The 19176-nt window shown below is 44.1% G+C and overlaps 1 protein-coding gene across 2 annotated transcripts in view; it reads left to right on the forward strand.

The window, feature by feature from the left end:
* LOC139541260 (disabled homolog 1-like) overlaps positions 1-19176 on the forward strand; it is a 289187-nt gene that overhangs the window by 36625 nt on the left and 233386 nt on the right. The window lies entirely within an intron of this gene.

The raw sequence follows: 19176 nt of genomic DNA on the forward strand, positions 1-19176 counted from the left end.
ATGAAGCAAGGAAGGGAGGTTGGAAGGAAGGAAAGGAGGGAAGGGAGTGTAGCTCCAACCCTGTCAAACAACCGTACGATGGTAGAAAGGAGCTGTCGTAGTGGTAGTGTTTCAGCTCCATGGCCGGATCCTCCATTTCAGCAGAATCAGCCCCCTCTCCTCAGACTAGACATGGGATTGACCCAGTTAGGTTAAGAATGGGTATTGTACTGGGAATGCATGTGGGTGTGTGTGTGTGTTTCTTTGTTTATGACGAGATCGGGTATTATTATTTGAATTATCAGTGGCGATTTTAGCATGTATCTAAAAAAGAAAAGGTGGGATGCATGTCAGCAAAGCCACAACACAACACTAAACAATACATGAATCGCACTAGAACGGAGACAAACGGTGCCCACAAACTGTTAAGGCCTACATAAAGCTGTCCCAACAGCAGTCCCAACAGCAGTCACAACACCTTAATACTGCTACACCTGGCTATCAGTGGAGCCTTGTCTGGCAGCGAAACTGTAATGAATACTCAGGGAGAAAAAGGTGTGGATTCACATGCAGAGCACGACAGATGTTTATTACGTCTTCGCAGGATGCAGGAATCGTGATCGCAGGCAATGGTCAAACACAGGTAGTCAGTCAAAAACAAACAATACCTCACAACCATACAAACAGAAAGAACTGAACTAAATAGGGAGCTGATGAGACCAGGTGAGAAAGGAACACAGGTGAAATCAATGAACAAAAATGAAAGACAGGTCTACGTTCCAGAACACAAAGAAACAGGGCTACGTTCCAGAACACAAAGAAACAGGGCTACGTTCCAGAACACAAAGAAACAGAGCTACGTTCCAGAACACAAAGAAAAAGAACACAAGGTTGACTAAGAATAGAAAAGCAGAACCTTACAGAAAGCCTCATTTACTACCTTTTAGAAAAACATAGCTGATATGGCTGACAAAGGTCAAAGGTTTCTACTGACAATTGAGATGTACCAACTATGGCATTAGGGGACGACAAGCGGATAAGAAGCAATCCGTAATTTCGATTAAGACATTAATGAGAGAGCTAGGACGGACGTAATCAATATAACTATTTGTTCAGCACTTTTGAAATGTACAGCGAAATAATTCAGAACATGGGCTGTTCTTAAGGTGTTCTCCCTGTACACCAAGTCCGAACCGTAGGATAAATAAAGGGGGCATATAAGCAGACAATGAAAGCTCTTACAGTATTCGATGATTACATTTCTCTAAAACAGGATATACGCTACATGTGCACCACCAAGTCAGAACAGTAGGTGAAATTAAGAGGTGAAAATAGTCCAAATTATTAGGGTGAGGCACATGGGCTACTAACATCTTAGTACACAACGTACACTTAGTATTACTTTCTTAGTTACAGTATTCATATCTCCCTGGCATATTACAGAATTTACGTAGCAGTATACAATACATTTTTGGACTCACCTTGTTGTGCTGTGCTCCCTTGAACAGGAAGGTGGCGCAGTGGTCCTTCGTTGGCAAATGTTGTCATAAAGTCTGTCATTCTCTGGATTTATGGCACTTTCAAGACAACAGGGAACTCTGGGGGAAAAAAACGTTGAATCATGATGACGTCAGTGATCTTCAGGTCGTAGCTCTAGAAAGAGGCCTGAGTTCTGGATTTACAATTCCGAGTTGGATGAAAGTAAAAAAAAAAAAATCCCACTCGTAGCTTGTTTTTCCCGAGTTCCCAGTTGTCTTGAACTCATTAAAGTCAGATTTTGCAGTTCCGAGTTAACAGTTGTTTTGAGCGAGGCACGAATCATGCATGGCCAATGTTGACTGTTTATAATTTTAAACTAGGAAAAGACTATCTTAGACTTGGGACCACACAGCCACTCCACTTAATAGCAGGCTAGTGATTGCTTTGCAATGCTTGCAGTTAGCCACTGATTCCTTCCAAACCACTCATTGTTGAATTTGTGATTTCCAACTTGTTGTGTAATGTTTATGTCCAATGGCCGATGAGCACCAAGACGTTTTATCTATGATTTCTCTTCATTATTTATCTTCATATGATAAGGATTGAAAAGGATTTGCCAGTAGATTGTCGACTTGATTCATGATGATGACTGCTTGTCTACAGTACATTTGTAGCTAAGATTTTGAAAGTATGATGTTGACATGATCAGTCCAATCAAAGCTATGGTTGATATAACGTGATTGGATGTCATTTTATCTGTGGCCAATAACCTTGGGCCTTCTTGGCCGGGACCTTCTAATGTAACTCTATGGCAGCACCCAAGGGGCTTGAATTTTCTAGCTCTACCCTTAGACTTGGCGGTGACGTAATGTCCCCATGAGTGACCGAACACTGAGCCAATCACGGCACAATGCTTCAAATTTTCTGCTGGCTTGTCCCACACCTGTATTTTGTAGCTGCCTTATTCAAGAAAACAAAAAAGAGACCATGTTTGTATGCAGCTTTGTTAACTCAATGATATATATATTTTTTTACATTGTTTGCAAACTGATATGTGACATGTATTAATGCCAAAATAACATGCAAAACAGGCAAGTCCCCCCCTAAAAATATGGGTCCCCACGGGTCGCCACTGATAATTATTCTAGGGAGAGAATAAGCTGTGTTGGGTTAGTCTCACTGACTTGGAATGGGAACAGATACAGTGGCTTGATATACTGTACCGGATTGTTTGTATGTTTATAATATAGGTATATTGTAAGATTGCTTTAGTGTGGATATTCAGAAGTGTAATGTGTTGCTCCTGATTCAACAGAGAGAGAGAGAGAGAGAGAAGAAGAACAAGAGGATGTCTGTGCATTGCACAAGAGCATTTAACACCATACAACAGAATCTGATTTGAAGCTGGTTTTGAATTCGGGCAAAACAAAATGCATGGTATTTTCAAATGCCATGCATTATGTTACTAATCATATCATTGCTACATTGGATGGACATACTATAGAGCAAGTCAAAGTTTACAAATATTTGGGTGTGTGGGTGGTAATATGTAATTGCTTTACTGTATGTGTATCTATAGTTTTGTTTAATGTTGTGTTAGTGTATGTAAGTTGTTTTGCCTGAAACATTGTTCCCCTTGCTGCTAATGGACCAGATCTCTCTTGAGAAAGAGGTGTTCTCTCAATGACGAAAACCTGGATAAATAAAGGTTAAATGTTATTTTATTTTTTAAATGTGGTTCTGTGTGTGTGTGTGTGTGTGTGTGTGTGTGTATGTGTGTGTGTGTGTGTGTGTGTGTGTGTGTGTGTGTGTGTGTGTGTGTGTGTGTGTGTGTGTGTGTGTGTGTGTGTGTGTGTGTGTGTGTGTGTGTGTGTGTGTGTGTGTGTGTGTGTGTGTGTGTGTGTGTGTGTGTGTGTGTGACAGTGATACTGTAATATCCAGCTTTCCTTCTCTGAAAGCACAACGGATCCTGTCTCTGCAGTTCAGCCATACAGCCTCCACATCAATCAAACCGCAGACTTACCTGTTGTGTGTGTGTGTGTGTGTGTGTGTGTGTGTGTGTGTGTGTGTGTGTGTGTGTGTGTGTGTGTGTGTGTGTGTGTGTGTGTGTGTGTGTGTGTGTGTGTGTGTGTGTGTGTGTGTGTGAGTGTGTGTGTGTGTGCACACCAGCTCGACCATACACCCGTCTGAGAGTAAGACCCCAATCAGGCTTTACGTATTTCCCTGCCTGCGCTGTGGTCAGAACATTCTCTTGAGGAAGAAGATAAACAGACAGAGACACTGTAGAACAGCATAACACAGATCACACATGAATAGAAATTCATGTTAAAGGGAAAGTCCACTCAAAATACACCATCACAAACTCATAAACTCAACAATTTGGCCTTTCAAAGTGACAGACTGCTGTTGTAGTGTGTACTGAATAATTCAGTCTAGAAATTTGATTTGATTTTATTAGGATCTCCTTTAGTGGTCATTTGGACTAATTGTCTAATAGTCCCTAAACATTAAAATACAATTTATAATACAATTCCATTTTCACATACAGTTTAACACACTGTTACAAAAAGAACTAGCTCTTTACTGTGTAGAACACATCGTGTTCTGAAAATCCACTGTAGCACTTGAGACATATTAACAAAGAAAATGCATTATTCGGTCGAGGAATTGAGCCCAAGGCAGAGATAGAGAAAAGAGGAGAGATGAAAGAGAGACGGAGGGAGGAGAGAGTGTGAAGAGTCTCCATAAACACAGGGACAATAAGAACCCTGTGACTGATTCACCCTGTGGAGGAGGGAGAGGAGAGGAGGAGGGATGGAGGAGAGAGGTGTATATATATGTCAGAGAGGGGATTTGACCAAATAAGCCCCATAACATACACACACACACACTCACACCAGGTAGCCTGCGAGTCACAAGACACTGTTAGCCCGCTTAACTAATGCCTAGTCTTCAGATCTCAAGCAGAGTATAGGTCATCCCTCTAGTGTGGTTCAGCACACTACCTCCTCTCAGCTTCCATAATGCTAGATCCTATCTGCAGATTCAGAGGGCTAGAACACTGACCGTAGCAGACCATGGCATCCCAAATGGTCCCCTATTCCCTTTATAGTGCACTAGTTTTGATGAGGGTTCATAAGGTTCACTACAGGGAATAGGGTGCTATTTGGGACACAGTCCAAAACCCTCAGCCCCGTCTGTCAAAATGTCAGCTGTGCTGGTGCTGCTGCCTGCCTGCTTGGGGCTAGACACTCAGACACACTCCACTTAATATCTCCACTATAGGATCAGCCAGGGAGAGAGGGAATGACTGAAAGAGAGAGAGGAGGAGAGGAGGCGGGGAGAAATGAAATGACAGGGGGAAAATGTAATCTAATTCAGTCCCCTAAATGAAGTGTGCTGTCAGCTTTATCTCTGAGCACCTCTCCATCTCCCTCTCCCCCTCTCTCCCCCCCTCTCTCTCCCCCTCTCTCTCTCGCTCTCTCTCTCTCCCCCATATCCCCCCCCTCTCTCTCGCTCTCTGTCCCCCATTTCTCTCTCCCCCTCTCTCTTTCCCCCTCTTATTCACTCCTCCCCTCTCTCTCTCTCTCCCCCTCTCTCTTCCCTCTCTCTTTCCATCTCTCTCTCCCCCTCTCTCCATCTCTCTATCCCCCTCTCTCTCCATCTCTCTCTCCCCCCTCTCTCCATCTCTCTCTCCCCCTCTCTCCATCTCTCTATCCCCCTCTCTCCATCTCTCTCTCTCCCTCTCTCTCCCCCTCTCTCCATCTCTCTCTCTCCCCCTCTCTCCATCTCTCTATCCCCCTTTCTCCATCTCTCTCTCTCTCTCTCTCTCTCCATCTCTCTCTCCCCCCTCTCTCTCTCCCCCCTCCCTCCATCGCTCTCTCCCCCTCTCTCCATCTCTCTCTCCCCCTCTCTCCATCTCTCTCTCTCCCTCTCTCTCCCCCTCTCTCCATCTCTCTCTCTCCCTCTCTCTCCCCCTCTCTCCATCTCTCTCTCCCCCCTCTCTCTCTCCCCCTCTCTCCATCTCTCTCTCCCCCTCTCTCCATCTCTCTCTCTCCCCCTCTCTCCCTCTCTATCCCCCTCTCTCCATCTCTCTCTCCCCCTCTCTCCATCTCTCTATCCCCCTCTCTCCATCTCTCTCTCTCCCTCTCTCTCCCCCTCTCTACATCTCTCTCTCTCCCCCTCTCTACATATCTCTCTCCCCCTCTCCCATTCCCCTTTCTATTTATTTCCCCCCTCTTTCTCCCCCTCTCTCCCCCTCTCTCTCTCCCCCTCACTCTCTCCCCCTCTCCCCCTGTCTCTCCTCCTCTATCTCTCTCCCCCTCTCCCCCCTCTCCCCCTCTCTCTCTCCATCTCTCGCTCCCCCTCTCTCTCCCCCCTCTCTCCATCTCTCTCTCCCCCCCTCTTTCCCCCTCTCTCTCCCCCTCTCCCATTCCCCTTTCTATTTCTCTTCTCCTCCTCTATCTCCCCCTCTCTCCCCCCTCTCTCTCCCCCTCTCCATCTCTCTCCCCCTCTCTCCCCCTCTCTCTCCCCCTCTCCCATTCCCCTTTCTATTTCTCTTCTCCCCCTCTCTCTCCCCCTATCTCTCTCCCACTATCCATCTCTCTCCCCCTCTCTCTCCCCCCTCTCTCTCTCTCCCCCTCACTCTCTGCTATACATCTCTGTGTCAGTAACAGAACCAACAGTGGGATCTGCTATAAGTCTCTGTGTCAGTAACAGAACCAACAGTGGGATCTGCTATAAGTCTCTGTGTCAGTAACAGAACCAACAGTGGGATCTGCTATAAGTCTCTGTGTCAGTAACAGAACCAACAGTGGGATCTGCTATAAGTCTCTGTGTCAGTAACAGAACCAACAGTGGGATCTGCTATACGTCTCTGTGTCAGTAACAGAACCAAAAGTGGGATCTGCTATAAGTCTCTGTGTCAGTAACAGAACCAACAGTGGGATCTGCTATAAGTCTCTGTGTCAGTAACAGAACCAACAGTGGGATCTGCTATAAGTCTCTGTGTCAGTAACAGAACCAACAGTGGGATCTGCTATACGTCTCTGTGTCAGTAACAGAACCAACAGTGGGATCTGCTATACGTCTCTGTGTCAGTAACAGAACCAACAGTGGGATCTGCTATAAGTCTCTGTGTCAGTAACAGAACCAACAGTGGGATCTGCTATACGTCTCTGTGTCAGTAACAGAACCAACAGTGGGATCTGCTATAAGTCTCTGTGTCAGTAACAGAACCAACAGTGGGATCTGCTATAAGTCTCTGTGTCAGTAACAGAACCAACAGTGGGATCTGCTATAAGTCTCTGTGTCAGTAACAGAACCAACAGTGGGATCTGCTATACGTCTCTGTGTCAGTAACAGAACCAACAGTGGGATCTGCTATAAGTCTCTGTGTCAGTAACAGAACCAACAGTGGGATCTGCTATACGTCTCTGTGTCAGTAACAGAACCAACAGTGGGATCTGCTATAAGTCTCTGTGTCAGTAACAGAACCAACAGTGGGATCTGCTATACGTCTCTGTGTCAGTAACAGAACCAACAGTGGGATCTGCTATAAGTCTCTGTGTCAGTAACAGAACCAACAGTGGGATCTGCTATAAGTCTCTGTGTCAGTAACAGAACCAACAGTGGGATCTGCTATAAGTCTCTGTGTCAGTAACAGAACCAACAGTGGGATCTGCTATAAGTCTCTGTGTCAGTAACAGAACCAACAGTGGGATCTGCTATAAGTCTCTGTGTCAGTAACAGAACCAACAGTGGGATCTGCTATAAGTCTCTGTGTCAGTAACAGAACCAACAGTGGGATCTGCTATACGTCTCTGTGTCAGTAACAGAACCAACAGTGGGATCTGCTATAAGTCTCTGTGTCAGTAACAGAACCAACAGTGGGATCTGCTATACGTCTCTGTGTCAGTAACAGAACCAACAGTGGGATCTGCTATAAGTCTCTGTGTCAGTAACAGAACCAACAGTGGGATCTGCTATACGTCTCTGTGTCAGTAACAGAACCAACAGTGGGATCTGCTATAAGTCTCTGTGTCAGTAACAGAACCAACAGTGGGATCTGCTATAAGTCTCTGTGTCAGTAACAGAACCAACAGTGGGATCTGCTATAAGTCTCTGTGTCAGTAACAGAACCAACAGTGGGATCTGCTATAAGTCTCTGTGTCAGTAACAGAACCAACAGTGGGATCTGCTATACGTCTCTGTGTCAGTAACAGAACCAACAGTGGGATCTGCTATAAGTCTCTGTGTCAGTAACAGAACCAACAGTGGGATCTGCTATAAGTCTCTGTGTCAGTAACAGAACCAACAGTGGGATCTGCTATACGTCTCTGTGTCAGTAACAGAACCAACAGTGGGATCTGCTATACGTCTCTGTGTCAGTAACAGAACCAACAGTGGGATCTGCTATACGTCTCTGTGTCAGTAACAGAACCAACAGTGGGATCTGCTATACGTCTCTGTGTCAGTAACAGAACCAACAGTGGGATCTGTGTATACGCCACATGGATTAACGCTAAGGTGACAAGGATAACTATGTTTGATCAACATATTCTTCTACAAGCGTTTCTAGCTATCATTATACACTGAGTGTACCAAACATTAGGAACACCTTTCTTAATATTGACTTGCACCCCCCGGTCTACAGGGTGGGGTGTTACTGTATCGCAGCAGCAGTGAGCTTGTCTCCACACGACAGTCTCTAAGGCCTGCCTGTCCCTGGCCAGGGTAACGCTGGGCACTGGCCAACACAGGGTGGACTCTCCCACACACACTTTTAATTAGCCGTTGCTGGGTCAGGGATGAGCCTGGCCTGGCAGTCTGTGTGTGTGTGTGGTCGCCTCTCTGCAGGCCCAGACTATTACACTCACAAACAGGAGGTGCTAATGGCCCTGGTCCCAACTGTGCTGTTAGGACATCACACACACGCACGCACACACGCACGCACGCACGCACGCACGCACGCTGAATCCAACGGCTGGACTACGTAGATCTCAGTCTCACCTTGCCAATTACTGTGTGTGTTTGTTTGTTGTGGCTTTTCTGAGTTTAATTAATCTTTCTGCTCTTTAATAAGGCTCTGTCACAGCCCTGCTGGTGCTCTGAGAGAGATGGACACACACACACACACACACACACACACACACACACACACACACACACACACACACACACACACACACACACACACACACACACACACACACACACACACACACACACACACACACACACACACACACACACACACACACACACACACATCACTTACACCTCTAGTTAATTGCTTTCCCCTTAACCCATCCTCTCTCCTGCTGTCCTTTCTGTCTATCTGTCTCTCTTCCTCTCTCCCTTTTTCCGTCTCTCCCTCCCTCTGTGTGCTGTGTATGTTTCTCAGCAGTCATCTCACGTAGTCACAATTCTGCTTCCATAAATAGATTTCTCCAATCTGATTAAGCCCATGTACACACACACACACATGTACACACACATGTACACACACACATGTACACACACACATGTACACACACATGTACACACACACATGCACATGCACACACACACATGTACACACACACATGCACACATGCACACACACACACACGTACTCACGAAGGCACACGCACAAACACATGCACAGGTACACACACGTACACAGTGTTGCAGTGTTTAGCAGAATGTGAGTGTATATGAGCTGTCCGTGGTTCTGACTCCCTGGTGCTGAATAGACAACGCAGGAACCTCCTCCACCATATAACCATACACTACAAAATACTCAGAACCAGTTGCCAGCAGTGGACAAGATCCCAACTAGATGTTTCCCCCTTATCTCCCTCCCTCCCTCCCTCCCTCCCTCCCTCCCTCCCTCCCTCCCTCCCTCCCTCCCTCCCTCCCTCCCTCCCTCCCTCCCTCCCTCCCTCCTTTAATCCTAATGGATAGAGAGAGAGGCAAATGTTCTCTCTCTCTCTCTCTCCTAACACATCACTGTCAATCTGGCCCTCATCACAGTGTGTGTGTGTGTGTGTGTGTGTGCAGTCATTAGTTCAGCGTCATGACTATCTCAGTGTCAGTCCCCCCCCCCCCCCCCCCCACTATTCCTCTTCTCTCTCCTCTCTAATCTGAAGAAGCCATTTGTTATCTCTGTCTCTCTGCAGCTTGTGGGTTTGTTCTGATTTCCTGCAGTTACACACAGCACCATAACATACCACCCCGTATAATATTATATTAGAATAATAGTCCTTCCCCCTTCACCACAGCCAGGTAATTCATATTCCCATGACTGACAGTAAGCCTTGTGGTAGGTGGCAGAGGTGTGTGTGTGTGTGTGTGTGTGTGTGTGTGTGCGTGCATGCGTGCGTGCGTGTGTGCTTGTGTCTGTGTGTGTGTAGTTAATGAACAATGTGTAACCTGCCTGTTCTGTGAAATCCTCTTAACTCTGCCAGGCTGTAAAAGACCTCAGAGGTAGTTAATGAAAGAGAGGAGAAGGAGGGATGAACACTCGTTTAATCCTAACGTCTGTTTGTGGTATAGAATGTTACGCTCTCCTCTCTCTGTTTCTCTTTCTCCCCCTACCTCTTTCACAATATCTCTCTCCCTCTCTCTCTACAGAAATACTATTGTCTTGGCTACAAATTAAAACACTATTCATTCAGTGTTGTGAGGCAAATGATGTGGTGAACTTTCAGGAAAGTACGTTGTGTGGCTGGAAGGCATATTTAGATTGAATTCCACAGAATGCCAACTTCACACACAGAGAGATGAACATGCATCACTAACACCTCTATCTAAATGCTTACCCTTTAACCCGTCCTCCTTAACACAGACACTAGACACCAACTGCTCTGCTTCAGTAGGCCCACACTCACTACCAGCACCCGGGTGTGTTCAAGTATTCTGGTGTTTCTGACCTTTGTTTTCCAGGCATTGTTGGATGGAGGCATTCTAGCAGCAGAGAGAGGGAGAGAGGGAGGGAGGGAGGGAGGGAGAGGGAGAGAGAGAGAGAGAGAGAGAGACTGTGTGTGTGCTGTGGGGGCAGGTTTAGATTTAATGGCTGGACTGGGGCTAAATGAGCTGAATTAATAGGCTCTGCTCCCCATAGTTACATGCCCCCTAAACATGCACTGACGTGTGTGTTCATTAATGAGCTTGTCTGCCCACCATTTCATGCTCCCTGAACCTAGCCTGACGTGGGCGTCTGCAATGATTTTATTCATGAACATATACAGTGCCTTAAGAAATTATTCACACCCCTTGAATTTTTCCACATTTTGTTGTGTTACAGTCTGAATTTAAAATTGATTAAATGTAGATTGTTTTTGTTCACTGACCTACACACAATACCCCATCATGTCAAAGTGGAATTATTTTTTATTTATATTTTTACACATTAATAAAAAATGAAAAGCTGAAATGTCTTGAATCAATAACTATTCAACCCATTTGTTATGGCAGACTAAATACATTCAGAAGTTAAAGTATGTTTAACAAGTCACATAAGTTGTATGGACTTCTGTGTGGAATAATAGTGTTTAACAGGATTTCTGAATGATTTCTGAGTAGCTGTACTACACACAGTAGAGCAGTGGACTTCAAACAGGTTCAACCACAAAGACCAGGTTCAACCACAAAGAACAGGTTCAACCACAAACAGGTTCAACCACAAAGACCAGGGAGGTTTTCCAATGCCTTGCAAAGAAGGGCACCTATTGGTAGATGGGTAAAAATATAAAAAATCGGACATTGCAAATCCATTTGAGCCTGGTGAAGTTGTTAATGACACTTTGGATGGTGTAGCAATACACAAGGTCACTACAAAGATACAGGCGTCCTTCCTAACTCAGTTGCCAGAGGGGAAGGAAACCGCTAAGGAACTTCACCATGAGGCCAAAGGTGACTTTAAAACAGTTAGAGAGTTTAATGGCTGATGGATCAACAATATTGTAGTTACTCCACAATAATAACCTAAATGACAGAGTGAAAAGAAGGAAGCCTGCACAGAATCAAAAATATTCCAAAACATGCATCCTGTTTGCAACACGGCACTAACATAATACATAATACATAATACTGCAAAGAATGTGGCAAAGCAATTCACTTTTTGTCCTGAATACAAAATGTTTTGTTTGGGACAAATCCAATACAACACATTACTGATTACCCCTCTCCATATTCTCAAGCATAGTGGTGGATGCGTCATGTTATGGGTATGCTTGTAATCGTTAAGCCCTGGGGAGTTTTTCAGGATAAAAAATAAATGGAATGGAGTTAAGCACAGGCAAAATCCTAGATGAAAACCTGGTTCAGTCTGCTTTCGGCCAGACACTGGGAGATGAATTCACCTTTCAGCAAGACAATAACCTAAAACACAAGACCAAATCTACACTGGAGTTGCTTACCAAGAAGACATTGAATGTTCCTGAGTGGCCGAGTTACAGTTTTGACTTAAATCTGCTGGAAAACATATGGCAACACTTGAAATGGTTGTTTAGCAATAATCAACAACTAATTTGACAGAGCTTGAAACATTCTGAAAAGGATAATGGGCAAATGTTGCACAATCCAGGTGTGGAAAGCTCTTAGAGACTTACCCAGAAAGACTCACAGCTGTAGTCGCTGCCAAAGGTGAATCTAACATGTATTGACTCAGGGGGTTGAACACTTATCTAATCAAGACATATTATTATTATAATATAGTATTTTGGATCGTTGACAAAAAATGACAATTAAAACCATTTTAATCCCACTTTAACACAACAAAATGTGTGTCAAGTCAAGTGGTGTGAATACTTTCTGAATGCACTGTAAAGACATTGGGAATACAATTTTACTCCTCAAAAAGTTCTGAAGATTCACAAAAACAACGCTGTGTGTAGCTAGGTTTTGGTTCAGTGGTAAAAGCTTATTCCCAGGTGACTACATTGATCCTGTGTTCTGTATGAGAGGTAAACTCTGCTATCATTTACAATACCCTCTATCCCTCCTGCCTCACCGAGTCTTTTTCTCTTGGGTGGGAGAAGCTCTGTACAACAAAGGCTTTTGGGCCAGGCTGTGTGTGTGCGTGCGTTTACCAGAGGGTCTGTGGCTCTGAGCAGATCACCAGAACAATGCATTTTGGGGTTCTTTGTCAGAGGGCTTACACATTGGAGACCCAGGAGGAGAGCGAGCGAGAGGACAGAAGAAGACAACAGAAGAAGGGGAGAGAGAGAAATTGAGGGTGACGAAATGGTAGTGCACTACATATAGGGGATAGGGCTCTGGTCAAAAGTCTCCTGTGTTTCTGAGAGGAAACCTGCGGGTAATCTCTGCTTCTGCAGGGAATGGACACAAACACAGGATATGGTGTTTCCTCAGCATGTTTCCTCTGCTGTTATATTACTGTCTGATTAAACTGGAATTCATGAGTCCCACAGGAATGATACATCCCCTCTTTTATATCTCTCCCTCTAGTTATCACTCCATCCCTTCCTCCCCAAACCGCTCCTTTACATCCCTCACTCCAGTCTTCACACCAACCCTGCCAGTGTCTCTTCTCCTTTCCCCTCTCCATCAGACCTGAACTCGGGTAGACGTAACATAGTAAATGTAAATCTGTCTCCCTCCATTTCGTATTATACTGTATGTTACGTTTCAAATGGTATGTCTTTTTTTGTGGATCTCCAGCGTCCATTTTGTATGATATGTTACGAATACAAATGTGTATACTGTATGTTACAAATTGCAATTTGTACAATATCTTCCGAATTTTCAATATGTATGATATTGAATTCCTAGTTGTTGTGGCTAATGTTAGCTAGGCAAGGGGTTAGGATTAAAATTAGGGTTAAGGTTAAGTTTGGGGTTGGGTAAGGGGAAGGGTTAGCTAACAAGCTAAGTAAACTCAGCAAAAAAAGAAACGTCCTCTCATTGTCAACTGCGTTTATTTTCAGCAAACTTAACATGTGTAAATATTTGTATGAACATAAGATTCAACAACTGAGACATAAACTGAACAAGTTCCACAGACATGTGACTAACATAAATGGAATAATGTGTCCCTGAACAAATGGGGGGTCAAAATCAAAAGTAACAGTCGGTATCTGGTGTGGCCACCAGCTGCATTAAGTACTGCAGTGCATCTCCTCCTCATGGACTGCACCAGATTTGCCAGTTCTTGCTGTGAGATGTTACCCCACTCTTCCACCAAGGCACCTGCAAGTTCCCGGACATTTCTGGGGGGAATGGCCCTAGCCCTCACCCTCCGATCCAACAGGTCCCAGACACGCTCAATGGGATTGAGATCCGGGCTCTTCGCTGGCCATGGCAGAACACTGACATTCCTGTATTGCAGGAAATCACGCACAGAATGAGCAGTATGGCTGGTGGCATTGTCATGCTGGAGAGTCATGTCAGGATGAGCCTGCAGGAAGGGTACCACATGAGGGAGGAGGATGTCTTCCCTGTAACGCACAGCGTTGAGATTGCCTGCAATGACAACAAGCTCAAACCGATGATGCTATGACACACCACCCCAGACCATGACGGACCCTCCACCTCCAAATCGATCCCGCTCCAGAGAACAGGCCTCGGTGTAACGCTCATTCCTTCGACGATAAACGCAAGTCCGACCATCACCCGTGGTGAGACAAAACTGCGACTCGTCAGTGAAGAGCCCTTTTTGCCAGTCCTGTCTGGTCCAGCAACGGTTGGTTTGTGCCAATAGGTGACGTTGTTTCCGGTGATGTCTGGTGAGGACCTGCCTTACAACAGGCCTACAAGCCCTCAGTCCAGCCTCTCTCAGCCTATTGCGGACAGTCTGAGCACTTATGGAGGGATTGTGCGTTCCTTGTGTAACTCGGGCAGTTGTTGCCATCCTGTACCTGTCCCGCAGGTGTGATGGTCGGCTGTACCTATCCTGTGCAGGTGTTGTTACATGTGGTCTGCCACTGCGAGGACGATCAACTGTCTGTCCTGTCTCCCTGTAGCGCTGTCTTAGGCGTCTCACAGTACGGACATTGCAATTTATTGCCCTGGCCACATCTGCAGTCCTCATGCCTCCTTGCAGCATGCATAAGGCACATTCATGCAGATGAGCAGGGACCCTGGGCATCTTTCTTTTGTTGTTTTTCAGAGTCAGTAGAAAGGCCTCTAGTGTCCTAAGTTTTCATAACTGTGACCTTAATTGCCTACCGTCTGTAAGCTGTTACTGTCTTAATGACCTTCCACAGGTGCATGTTCATTAATTGTTTATGGTTCATTGAACAATCATGGAAACAGTGTTGAAACCCTTTACAATGAAGATCTGTAAAGTTATTTGGATTTTTACTAATTATCTTTGAAAGACAGGGTCCTGAAAAAGGGACATTTCTTTTTTTGCTGAGTTTAGTTGCAAAGTTGCTAAAATGCTGAAGTTGTCCATCATGTGATTCGAACATGCAACCTTGGGGTTTGAGTTATACGGCCAACCAACCTCCCTCCTTTCGGTTTGGCTTAACTTATCTGCTGTCTTATGCAGCCATACCAAACATAACATGTCATACTAATTTGAGTGTCACAGATTTACATTTACTATGTTAAGTCTACTCTTTGAGGCCAGGCTGCTCCATCACCCACACCCCTCTCTCTAACTTCTCTGACCCCCTTCCTTTTCTCCTTTACGCTGTCAACCTCAGGCTCTCCTCTCTACCTCCTCTCCTCTCCACCTCTCATGTTCTCCATCTCTCATGTTCTCCATCTATCGCTCCAAACTTCCAAATTTCCTCCCAAATGCTGCACTGCATCTTTCCTCACTATGTGTGCGTGTGAGAGAGAGTTTGTGTGTTATTTAGGGTGGTACGGTTGGCCTCTGTTTCTACATCCAGCGGAGGAAGAAGATTTTGACGAATCAGCAGGCGTCACGCTGGAGGGCTCATAAATATTTAATCAGGGGCGTCACAGACTTGTACAACACACACACACACACACACACACACACACACACACACACACACACACACACACACACACACACACACACACACACACACACACACACACACACACACACACACACACACACACACACACACACACACACAATGCGAGTTAGAGGAAACAACTGACTGTTCCATGTCCTCCCTTTGCAGAAACTCTCAGTGTGTCTGTCTGTCTGTCTGTCTGTTTACATGTGTGCTTCTCTCTTCACAGTCTCAGTATGTCTCCAGTGGTCCAGGACTTGCTTATTCATTCATGCAATATATACTTCATTATAACTGACACCAAGAACATAAAGAGAAAATGTGTCTGAGTGTGTGTAGCTGTGAGGCTGCATCTTGTGCTGTGTTAATGCGTTGTTCCATGCCACTCCTCATTAGAGTGATAAGAGCTTTTGATTAACTTCTGTAGTGTGTGTGTTCCTGTTTCGCTACAGGGTAATTGAGGATAAGGCCTGCATGGTGATGGTGTGTGTTCCTGTTTCGCTACAGGGTAATTGAGGATAAGGCCTGCATGGTGATGGTGTGTGTTCCTGTTTCGCTACAGGGTAATTGAGGATAAGGCCTGCATGGTGATGGTGTGTGTTCCTGTTTCGCTACAGGGTAATTGAGGATAAGGCCTGCATGGTGATGGTGTGTCTCTCTTTTCGCTCGCATCCTGCAGGTTTTAGCACTTGTTTCAACACCTATGTTTAGTGTTGTCAATGTGTGAGACTGTAAACGTGTTTGTGTGAGACAGTGTATAAATGTGTGTGACCGTGTCTGATGCATTATTGAAGAACAATCGCTTCGCCTTCCCTCTCCTCTCTCACTTTCTCTCTCTCGCTCACTTTATATTTCTCTCCCTCACTCTCTCTCTCTCTCTCTCTCTCTCTCTCTCTCTCTCTCTCTCTCTCTCTCTCTCTCTCTCTCTCTCTCTCTCTCTCTCTCTCTCTCTCTCTCTCTCTCTCTCTCTCTCTCTCTCTCTCTCTCTCTCTCTCTCTCTCTCTCAATTCAATTCAATTCAATTCAATTGACTTTATTGACATGGCAAGTTCATTATCACTTACATTGTCAAAGTATACATATCGAAAAATAAAAATCTAATATATATATGTATATATATACAAAATATATATATATTTATATATAAATAAATGGTGGAACCAACAGCAATAATAATAGTAGTAGTGGACATGGGATTACCATTAACAGCAACTACAACAACAATATTAATCAGAACAACAATACATTAAAGCAACAGTAGTAGACCAGTGTCAACATGACTTGAGAAGACATATGACCTGGTATGAAAGACAAAACAAAACTAAGCTAAATGGGAAATATTATCAACATTACTTTGCATTTTTCACTGGCTGTCCCTCAGGTTGTGGCAGGAGGACACATATTTGGCTGCCAAAACTGCACATTTTGGCTTTTCACCCAATAAATATTTGATTTTTTCTTCATCTTTTATAGTTTCAAATTCTTTGTATTGAGTTATAATTTTGGGAAAGAAATATGCTCTTAGGTCTGAGTATTTGTCACAGTGTAGTAGGAAATGCACCTCTGTCTCTACCTCTCCCCTGGAGCAGAGTGAGCACAGCCTGTCCTCTCTGGGCAGCCAGGTTTGTCTGTGACGACCGGTCTCTATAGCCAGACTGTGCTCACTGAGTCTGTACCTAGTCAATGTTTTCCTCAGTTTTCTATCAGTCACAGTGGTCAGATAGTCTGCCACCATGTACTGTCTGTTTAGAGACAAATAGCATTGAAGTTTACTTTGATTTTTTGTGGTGTCTTTCCAATAGGTTATATATTTTTCTTTTTGTTTTGTGATGATTTGGTTGGGCCAGATTTTCTGAGGGCTGTCCCGAGGCTCTATGGGGTTGGTTTGGGTTGGTGAACTGAGCCTCAGAACCAGCTGGCTGAGGGGACTCTTCTCTGGTTTCATCTCTTGACATTGTAGAGCTGTGTGATGGAATGTTTTGGGGTCACTTGTTTTTAGATGGTTGTAAAATTTGATGGCTCTTTTTTCTATTCGAATGAGGAGGGGGTATTGGCCCAATTCTGCCCTACATGCGTTATTTGGAGTTTTTCTTTGTACTTGCAAAACAGTCTTGCAAAACTCTGCATGCAATATTTCAATTGGATGTTTGTCCCATTTGGTAAATTCATTATTAGAGAGTGGACCCCATACTTCACTACCATATAGAGCAATTGGTTCTATAACTGATTGAAAAATTTTGAGCCAGATTCTAATTGGAATTTCAATTTTGATGTTCCTTTTAATGGCATAGAATGCTCTTCTTGCTTTGTCTCTCAGCTCATTCACAGCCATGTGAAAGCTACCTGTGTTGCTGATATTTAGTCCTAGATATGTGTAGTTTTTGGTGTGTTCTAATAGAACTGTGTCCAAATAGAATTTATATTTGTCATCCTTATTTCCCGACCTTTTTTGGAATATCATTATATTTGTTTTTTTTAGGTTAACGGTCAGAGCCCAGGTCTGACAGAACCTGTGAAGACGATCTAGGTGCTGCTGTAACCCCTCTTTAGTGGGAGACAGCAGCACCAGGTCATCTGCGTACAGCAGACACTTGATTTCAGTGTTGTGTAGGGTGATACCAGGTGCTGCCGATTCTTCTAATATTTTTGCCAATTCATTAATGTAGATGTTAAATAATGTTGGACTTATTGGGCAGCCCTGTTTCACTCCACGCCCCTGAGAGAAGAAGTCTGTTTGCTTGTTGCCAATTTTAACCGCACATTTGTTTTTAGTGTACATTGATTTAATAAAATCATATGTTTTCCCTCCAATACCACTTTCTATTAGTTTATAAAAAAGACCTTCGTGCCAAATTGAATCAAATGCTTTCTTGAAATCTACAAAACACGAGTAGATTTTGCCTTTGTTTTGGTTAACTTGTTTATCAATTAGAGTGTGGAGGGTGTAAATGTGGTCTGTTGTACGATAATTTTTTAGAAATCCAATCTGGCTTCTGCTCAGGACGTTGTGTTCGTCAAGGAAATGATGTAGTCTGCTATTTATAATACTGCAGAGAATTTTCCCCAAGTTGCTGTTAACGCAAATTCCTCTGTAATTATTTGGGTCAAATTTGTCTCCATTTTTATAGATTGGTGTGATCAATCCCTGGTTCCAAATATCGGGGAAAATACCTGCAGTGAGGATAATGTTGAAGAGTTTGAGTATAGCCAATTTGAATTTGTGGTCTGTATATTTGATCATTTCATTTAAAATACCATCAGCACCACAGGCCTTTTTGGGTTGGAGATTGCATAGTTTTTCCAATAATTCTTCTTCTGTAATTGGGGTATCCACAGGATTCTGATAGTCTTTGACTGCTAATTCAAGGATTTGTAATTTTTCTTGTATATCTTTTTGTTCTGGGCTCTTTGTTATATTGCTGTAGAGGTTTGCAAAGTGATTTCTCCACATATCCCCATTTTGGATAGCCAATTCCTCATGATGAGGTTTGTTTAATTTATTCCAATTCTCCCAGAAGTGGTTTGATTCTATGGATTCCTCAATTCCATCCAGCTGATTTCTAATGTGCTGTTCCTTTTTTGTTCTTAGGGTGCGTTTGTATTGCTTCAGTGTTTCCCCATATTGAAGGCGTATATTTTTGTATTTTCTCTCTCTCTCTCTCTCCTTTCTCGCTTCCTCTATCTCTCACTTTCGCTCTCTCTCTCTCTCTCTCTCTCTCTCTCTCTCTCTCTCTCTCTCTCTCCTTTCTCGCTTCCTCTATCTCTCACTTTCGCTCTT

Source organism: Salvelinus alpinus, chromosome 16, assembly GCF_045679555.1.
Source record: "Salvelinus alpinus chromosome 16, SLU_Salpinus.1, whole genome shotgun sequence".
NCBI lineage: Eukaryota > Metazoa > Chordata > Actinopteri > Salmoniformes > Salmonidae > Salvelinus > Salvelinus alpinus.